General features: G+C 32.0%; 1 non-coding gene across 1 annotated transcript; it reads left to right on the top strand.

Moving 5' to 3' along the window:
• Positions 1–270: 270 nt before the first annotated feature.
• On the top strand, positions 271–377 carry LOC113702597 (small nucleolar RNA R71). Its single transcript, XR_003451234.1, has one exon. It is a non-coding gene; the product is annotated as a small nucleolar RNA R71 (small nucleolar RNA).
• The last annotated feature ends 8,500 nt before the right edge of the window (positions 378–8,877 follow it).

Below are 8,877 nucleotides of genomic sequence, written 5' to 3'. Positions count from 1 at the left end.
ACTGAGTGAGCAATGACTGCATTTGTCGCATCTGTTTACTCAATTCAGCTACCCTGTGACCCCAAGTCTTTTTGCATAAACATTTCATGAACACTCGCTCTCTTACCCCAGATCGCTTTTTGTTGAAAATTTCTAGAAAGTAATTCATATATTGCAACCAATTCTTTCGGAGTTTTATCACCAATATACTATCTTGCTGCAAAATCTATCATGTCTTGAGTTGTGAAAGTTAGCCCATCATAGAAAAATTGCACTTGTGGAGCTAACGGATACTGGTGATGAGGACATTGAGCAAGCAACGACTTAAATCGTTCCCAAGTTTCATGAATTGGCTCTCCCTCCATTTGAGCAAAGCAGCAAATCTTGTTTCTTAAATCAATAGTTTTCTATGGAGAGTGGTACTTGGTCATAAAGATGTTGTAAACATCTTCTTAAATTCTCAAGGATGCCTCAGGTAAGTTTAGCCGCCAAGATTTAGCACGGTCCTTGAGATAGAAGGGAAAACACCTCATCCGCAGATCATCTTCTGATATCCCACTCAATGGAAAAGTTTGCACCACCGAGTAAAATTCTCGGATAAAAATAGCAGGTCTTCATTAGTTAGACCATAAAAAGCAGGAAACATATTCAAATGTACAGTCTTGAGCTCGTAATTCCTAACTCCATCACTTAGCCGAATACAACGTGGGGAAACTGCTTTCACGGGAAGTTAGATGTTCCTCAGACGAAGCCTAGCAGGTAGAGCTAGTGGTGTATCTTGAGTATTAGGAATGTTTAAAACCATCTTAAACCAAGGTACCTAAGAAATAAAAATAAAAACTAAAGTGCAGAAATAAAAATAAAAATAAAAGACAAAATAACAAAAAATTTAGCGTTGTCCCTAGCAACGGCACCCAAAACTTGATCGACGATTTCCTACAAGCGCACAGGGTCAATCGTAGTAATAATTTACTTGGAGTATTCCAGAGTCGAATCCATAGGGACGAATTAATTTTCTACTTTAATTATTCTAAAATAACAAAATTTAAATTCAAGGAATGGTTTTTTCTAACTAAACAATAAAGGAATAATCAATTGAAATAGAGTAGTAGTGAGAAAACAATAGACCCGAGTCTAGAGTTTTAGATTTTAATCCAGAATTTGATTCAATTATTTAGTTAATTTCTCAATAAACCATGAATGTATCACACAATTGTATATTAGATTATCTCTCGATATATCTAAAGTGTGCCTAATTAAATCGTATGTCTCTCTTGAGATTGCAAGTATTCAATTAAACCCTTTAAGAACTTTCATGGCATAAGTGTGTTATATAAATTCTAACATACTCTTGTGATTAGACTGAATATGTTTATCTATTTAGTTTGCAGTTTCATATCCCTTCTCAATTCAGTACAAACTTTAAGAGCATGCCCATGGTGGGCAGGCACAAACATGTAATTAAATCAAGATAGATAAATCATAGCAAAAGGCAAGAAATTAAACTAGAAAAACCACGAATTCAAAGAGTTGCTAGAAAAAATTTAGTTCAACATGATTCGGAAATTAAAACCACGAATTCAAAGAGTTGCTACAAAAATAAGAGTAAGAGTAAGAAAACTTCGTAGTTGCTTGCTCCAATCTTCTCCTTGCATGCTCCTTGATTCGTTTCCATTTGATCTTGATTTCTCAAGAATGAAATGTGAAAAGATGTTAAAACTAACCTAAACTAATATTTTCCACCTCTACAAACATCCTAGATAGCCCTTTAGTTATAGTTTCTTAAAGTTGTATTTGAAAGAGGGTAGGATTGGATTTATTGGAGCTAAAAAATGATAATTTGTGCATTTTCCAGATGAACACCTGTGCAAACACCAGTCTAAACTTAGCGCCCGTGTTCCATCGAATGACTTGACTAGAAAAACTCCGACGTGAATATCGGCGCAAGCTATTGAAGATTCGTGGATAGATCACTTCGAATCCGCGAGTGGATCCATTTTAAGGCCAAAAATCTCCATCAAAGAGGCCAAATTAGCTCTTGTTCAAAACATAAAAGTTGTAACCCTTTGAATAAGTACTCCAGAATCATATTATTTGGAGGTCTGGATACTGAGATATACCCAAAATATTGAGAACTGGTCAGAAGAACTTTGCAGCACAACTATACTTCCATAATTTGGACTTTTGACTATGAAAATGTGACAACCAGACTCTAATGTATTCATAGGATTTATAGAGAATTCTCTTAGCTTCAAATCCGATTGATGTAACTTAAGTTATCACCAAAATACTGAAACATGTCGCTCCCGTGAACTACTCTCGCTTGACTTCTTCTTTTTCCATTGATTCTTGATGCCATGTTTTTAGTTCATTTTCTCTCCAATTGAACTTTTCACCTATTAGACCAATATAAGAGAAAAATTAAGTAATTTTTATTCAAAATAAAGCTTAAATAATATAGTTAACTAGTAACTTATACATATAAACGTAATACAAAATACACCCTATCATGGGGGTGTCTCTTTGCTAAAAATTATTGCAAAGAATCTGATATATTATTGAAGATTCTTAAAAGCATGGATTTTTATTGTGAATAAAAAAATTTAACGGATAGAATCACATGTGATACCATGTTATTTTTGCAACTTGTGAGTATGAATTTTAGAGTTGCAATTAAGTGCAATATTAAATGATATTAAGTATCATGTTTTTGGATTTCTCAATCCTTTCTTTGAGCTTGTGCATATGAATACACACTCAAAAGTGTGAATATAATTTGAAAGTAGTTGAAGTATTTCATATTTTTGCAAAAAGAAAAAAAAAAGCTCCATTGAAATTCCATAGAGATTACAAGAATGGTTCCTAGTAGGTTTATAGATTACTGGCCTACTAAATGAAATTGAGAATTATATGAGAAATGTTCTCACAAAATATTAGAAATATCATTGCATTATTGTGATAGTTGATGAAATAATTTGACTCAAAATACCAATAAAATCATATCTTTGTTTATATTTTTGTGATGATAGTGAATAGCTCAAACTTGAGGCAAAGATATGATTGACAATGAGAGGAATGTGACTAAAGTTCATAAATCATAAATCATATGTAAGAATATCCAACCTAATGATTGGAGATCCCAATAGTTAGGTTCAAAGGTAAAAAACAAATTACATGGTGATTTGAAATGGGTATGCATAACTCTTGATAATTATAGTCCATCTCTATGGTATATGTGCATACATCCTGTGATGAAAGAAAGATTAAACTATATTACTCTTAATGAAATCTATAGCTCCTATGAGTGGGTGTTTGAGTTACGGGAGTACCCTTAATAGATTTCACCTATATGAGTGTAAGGATGGGACCACCCCAAAGAAAATTGGGACTTGTTCTCTTACGCACTCATGAAAGAATTGGGATTTAGCACAAGGTCATAAAGTGCCAGCTTTATAAGTTCATGAGAATGCCTGGACTATTGTGTGTGTAAAGTGATATCCAATATCTCAAAAGCAGCTATAATTCAAGACCGAAGTTCACTACTAGTTCTAGTTTTGGAAATTACTATAACACTAACTATAGGTTCAAGGCATTGCTACCTATATCATGCACGTTAATCCTTTCTTGTCATATAATATTACACTATTTTATTTTATTAAAAAAGTGGGAGTATTTTAATCCTTTCTTGGAGTATTTTAATAAAATAGTTAAATTCTCAATGAATTATGTAAGTTACAAGGAGAACAAATTGGCAACGGATTTTGAATTTTATTAGTGTTTGAATAGTTTTTGACTAAAGATTCATTATATGAAATTATGGCTTTTCAATTACAATAAGGTTTTGTAACTTACAATTCGAATTTGAATGTGTTTTGAATGACCAATAATTTCAGAATTTACGTAGTATCTTATTAGTAGTGTAAGTTATGTTTGTCTAACTTTCGTTCACCCATAAATATGTATAGTTGAGACAAAAAAAATATTACTACAACAACTTATGTTTTGTGAGGTACAATTCATAAGAGAAAACTATCTATTCCTTTGTTATTTTCTATCAGAAAGATTGGCAAGAAAAATCGGTATTAGTAGAGCTATACTCTTTTAGTTGTTCAAACTAATAAGAGTGACAGCAAGTGTGGCTAGATTGTTGTACTAGGGGTGACAAGTTGGAGATTCTGTTATACCGGAATTAATTCTTCCTCAGAAGCTTACATCACCTTAAACAAAGAGAGATATTCATGCCTCAACTCTCCACATTTGTTCATTATCGTAATATCATTGTCTATAATTTTATTATAGTAAATTTGTAATTGTTAAAACCATTGTTATAACTACTGTTAATTTTTCTATTTGACTTTTGTATTTTTGTTCTAACGAAACAACACTTTAGGCAAAGGGAATGTAGGTGATAGTGTAGATTTGATGAAAGAATTCACAGACTACTGAATGGTCTATTGTTATAGTTTTGCAATGCTTTAATGTTATCTATAGCTCCGCTCACAATGGAAGGATGGAAGAACTCAAGGCTAAGAGTCTCCCTATCAATAAGAGAATTATCCTTTATTTCCTCAGCTAGAACGTGATCTCCAAAGATAGCGGTATTTGTGAAGTGAGGAATAGTTATGTATACATCCTTGACAATTTTTTTTGGGGTAGTTGCGAGGTCTTCCACATAACAGTTTCATCATTAGCCATATGTAGACCACCGCCATGAGAGACAATCGATGATATGCCATGAGATTTCCTAAAAGTATTATCCCAACAATTGAGGTAAACTTCCACACATTATCTAACCTTGGTTATAATGTTAGGTTAGGAGCTCATCTTGTTGGAGAGGAACAGATGGAGCATCTACTTCAGCACCTTCACTGTCACTGCCACCGCCTCCCTCACTTGTGGACAAGCACCCTTGATGGAAGCGCATGCTTGACATGTTTAGTTTTTTGAAAAGATAATGATCCATGAGATACACGAGCACCGCACCTAATCTATAAGGGCACTGCAGAGTCATGGAGACTACCTTCATCGGATTGAAACTCACTTTGGGATGAAGGCACCACCCATACGAAAACACCAAGAAGGCAATGCTAGTGGCATGGATGCCACAAGTGCTGCAATTGAGCATGGAGGCCCAACTGTAGTAGCTTGATTTCTTTCTTTTCTTTGATGTTGCAAACCTATGTTTATTTCATGGGATAATTTCATAAACCTCCCCTGAGGTTTCTGACAATACCACTAGCCTCTCTTGAAGTTTATAAAATTACACAAACCTCCTCTGAGATTAAGGTTTTGACAACAAAATTAGTCCAATTAGAAAAAGTAACATTAAAAAAGCACTTGAAGAAGAGAGATGAAACTTTGATTCCATAAATACTCCTTATGCATGTATATAAGTTGTATTAGTAAAAGAAATAAAAATAATTAAAAATTAGAAACAATTAATACACAAATTTCATCACTCAAAAAGTTTACATTTAATAAATTAGACAATACAAATAAGCAAACAAACTACACTAATAATCACAAAATTCAACAAAACAGACTAGTTATCTCTTTTGACATGATGTTTGCTATGATTCTTGAGATTTTCAATAGAAATTTTTTTTGAACTTTGCCTTCCTTTTCCCGCTATTCTCTATTACTAATATATAACAATTAAATAATTAGAGCACTAATTAACTATTAATAAGTAATTAACAAAAATAACTATTGAAAATTTCTTTAATGATGAACGATGACTTATATTTACAAAATAACATCAATTAATATACCTAATGAAAGAAGGAGGAAAAAGAAAAGCAAAATTTGAAAATTTTTCTATTGAAAATCAGAAGAATTATAGTAAATATAATATAAAAAGATATGGTTAGTCTATTTTGCTAAGTCTTGTGATCATTAGTGTAATTTTGTTACTTATTTGTGTTGTCTAATTTATAAATGTAAACTTTTAGAATGATGAAATGTGTGTATTAATTGTTTCTAATTTTAAATTATTTTTTATTTTTTTTACTAATACAACTTATATACATGCATAAGGGATATTTATGGAATCAAAGTTTCATCTCTCTATTTAAAGTACTTTTTTAAGGTTAATTGGACTAATTTTGTTATCAAAATTTTAACCTCGTGAGAGGTTTGTATAATTTTGCAAACTTCAAGGGAGGCTAGTGATATTGTCAGAAACCTCAAGGGAGATTTCTAAAATAATCCTTTATTTCATTGTTATTGCAAGATTTGATCTTTAAACTTTATTTTTTTATTGGATAAATTACCTTTTACCCCCTATACTTTAAAAACCTATATATAACCTCCTCATGATTTGGGTTAAAGTGTCACCGTTTGTTTTTCCATTAAAACTAATGGTCAAAAGTAAAAAATCAAAGTCAAACTATTGATTTGACAAATTTCCCTTTCATTGCTTCTTTTTTCCATCCAAACATAAAAAAGAAGAAATTGAAATAAAAAATAGATAAATAAGAAATAGAAATATCATTAAAGATTTGGTTAAAAAACCTATAATGATATTTGTAGTAAAAAAAGGAGTAGGCATTTTAGTTTCTTATTCATTTGTTTTATATTTCCTTTTCATCTTTTTGGTTTCTTAATTCTTAATTTTTTGTTTCCCTTCCATCTCTTTTATATTTAGAGAAAATTAGGATTTTGTAAACCAAAATATAGATTTTCAAAATCATCTCTTCTCTTCCCAAAAAAAAAGAAAGAAAAAAAAAAGAAAAAAATTGTAGCAAAAGGGTGAATTTGTCAATTTATTAGTTTGATTTTTACTTTTTACTATTGATCGTTAGTTCTAACGGAAAAAGCAACGATGACATTGATAAGTGCCTAATTTATGATTTATTTTGTGGCTATTTTAAGAATTTTTAAACTCTTTTTACTTGAAATCAAGAATTGAAGTTGATATTATGTTAAAAGTTGATGTTTGAGTATTGTTGATTAATGATAGAATTTTTATCCCTTTTACTTGTTTAGTTTGGTTGTTTTTATAGGGAAAAGGGCAAAAAGATTCGAAAGAATTTAGTCGCCAAGTCAAGTAAAGATGCTGGAAATTGTTACGAAACAGGAGAGCAGGAACCGGCCATGGTTGCTCAAGCAGTTCCTAAGCCGATTACCAAATAGAACGTTTCAAATGCTGTTGCGAAATTTTTTCAGCTTCATAACTGGCCTTGTAACTAGTCCAGCTTCCTCTAAGGATTTGCTAGCCAAAATGTTTGACCAGAAAAACTACAACTTGCTCAACTTGTTTCTTGAAGAGTTCGCCTTTCATGCACTTCAAGGATTGGTAAGATATTATTGTGGTTTGAAGGAGAGCACGATTATTATCAAGATACACCTTTTGTCAGCTCAACTTTTCTTGGTTTTCTTGAAGCCACAAATGTTGACTTATGAAAGCTATGTTCACATTGAAAGATGTAAGTTAAAGGGTTGAAGATTTCTCTATAAAAAGAGCTTGTATCTTTCATTTTAGATGGTGGAAAGCTAGAGAAGGAGAGGAAAACACCACCAAAATATACATCCAAAGCTGAAAACTCCAAGATCTTAGTTCTTAGGTTAGATTAGGATAGTATAGAATTCGATTAATCATTCCATCTTGTATTTAGCCAACTTGGATAAGGATTGAAATTGAAGATGGAGAAGTTGAGCTATAGTGACAATGGTTTGATCTCTACTAACACTTTAACTTTTGTATTTGATTTCTTTGTTAGTTATAATACAAGATTGAATTGTATTTTCATCTACTTTATGTTTAGCTAAAGTTTGACGCCTTGGGTTGGATGAACTTGCTATGATTTGTTTGTAAGATTTGCTTGGGGGTTGATGCTATTGTTTTGAGTTAGTTATTTAGCACTTTTGTTCTTACAATCATAATTAACTGGCCACTAGTTGTAATTATTTGAAGATATTGGATTATCAATGAAAGTTGTAATTTAATGTTAGTTCAAGGAAGTGCTAAACTTAGAGAGTACACTTACGAGAGTGATATACACTTTTGTGGCTTGTTTTACAGTAATTTCATTAAACTTCATAAACTTGTAGCTAATTTCATAACCACGAGAGTAGGTATGGATTAGTTATAGATATAGTTGATTCACTATGAGAGTCGATTTCATATGCGTAAGAAAATTACGCCATAGCTAACCAAGGTAGTAGTATTCAATTGCCTAGGTAATACTGCTAGCAAAGAGTGGTTAAGAATTCCATTCCCTAGGAGCTTTCTATTGCAGTTTTCATTTCATTTTCTTATATGTTTGTAATTTAGATTTACTTTATTTGCATTTGTGAGTGTCTAAATAATAAAGGAATTTGAATAGCATCGGTAATTGATCACTCTTCCTTGTAGGATCAATCCTTAATACCCTATACTCAAACAAGACCTGTATACTTGCAGTAAAGTGTGGGATATTTAGGAATTTATAAATTTAAAACTTGAGTCAAAATAAAGAAATTGTGCTTATCAGGCACTTTAACCCAAAACCATGAAGAGGTCATATATAGGTTTTTAAATCATAGGGGGGCTATGGGTAAAGCACTAAACCACAGGGAGACAGAAGGTAATTTACCCTTGTTTATTTTGTTTCAGTTATTCTTATCCTTTGTACTGATAGTTCTCTTTCACTAATGAAGTTAACCTCTTGATAGTATAAGTTTTGTTCTGGTTGTGTATGCAAGGCTAGTTTTGAAATTCATCACATATCCACTCACTTCACTCATTTCACTAGGGAAGTATCTCTTTTCCTTCTTTTTACCACCATTGATGACAATGTGGTATAAGCCTGAAGGGGTGAATGGTTGGAATTGCATTAACTTCTTGGTTGATATGTGGCATGTGAGCATTTTTGTAATGATGAATCCAATCCTATTAAAAATAGGTGGATCGGACGC

The sequence above is a fragment of the Coffea arabica genome, chromosome 7e (assembly GCF_036785885.1).
Source record: "Coffea arabica cultivar ET-39 chromosome 7e, Coffea Arabica ET-39 HiFi, whole genome shotgun sequence".
In the NCBI taxonomy this organism is placed as follows: Eukaryota; Viridiplantae; Streptophyta; class Magnoliopsida; order Gentianales; family Rubiaceae; genus Coffea; species Coffea arabica.
Note: the sequence above shows the minus strand (reverse complement) of the source record. Positions and strands in the feature narration are given on the sequence as shown.